Source organism: Antrostomus carolinensis, unplaced genomic scaffold, assembly GCF_000700745.2.
Source record: "Antrostomus carolinensis isolate BGI_N321 unplaced genomic scaffold, ASM70074v2 scaffold14562, whole genome shotgun sequence".
NCBI classification, from domain to species: domain Eukaryota; kingdom Metazoa; phylum Chordata; class Aves; order Caprimulgiformes; family Caprimulgidae; genus Antrostomus; species Antrostomus carolinensis.
This window is the reverse complement of record NW_010299053.1, coordinates 1-265: the sequence shown is the minus strand read 5'-3', so window position 1 is coordinate 265 and position 265 is coordinate 1.

Genomic DNA, 265 nt, shown 5'->3' with positions numbered 1-265 from the left:
GGGGGAGGGAAGGGGGGGGGGTGGAAGATCCTCTCTCCCTCCTGCTACGGCAGGGCTTAGGGCTGGGGGTTTCCTTCCCACCCGAGGACTAGTTAGTTATCAAGTTTAGTCTCTGCCTCCCTTTCAGCCTCTAGCACATCTCTCAGTCCTAACCGGGCAGTTCTCGTCTCTGGTCCTGTCTGGCTGCAAAGGGGATTATTATAACATGTGATCTTCTTCCTGTTCTTTATATGTGTCTTTTTTTTTTTTTTTTTTTTTTCCCCAC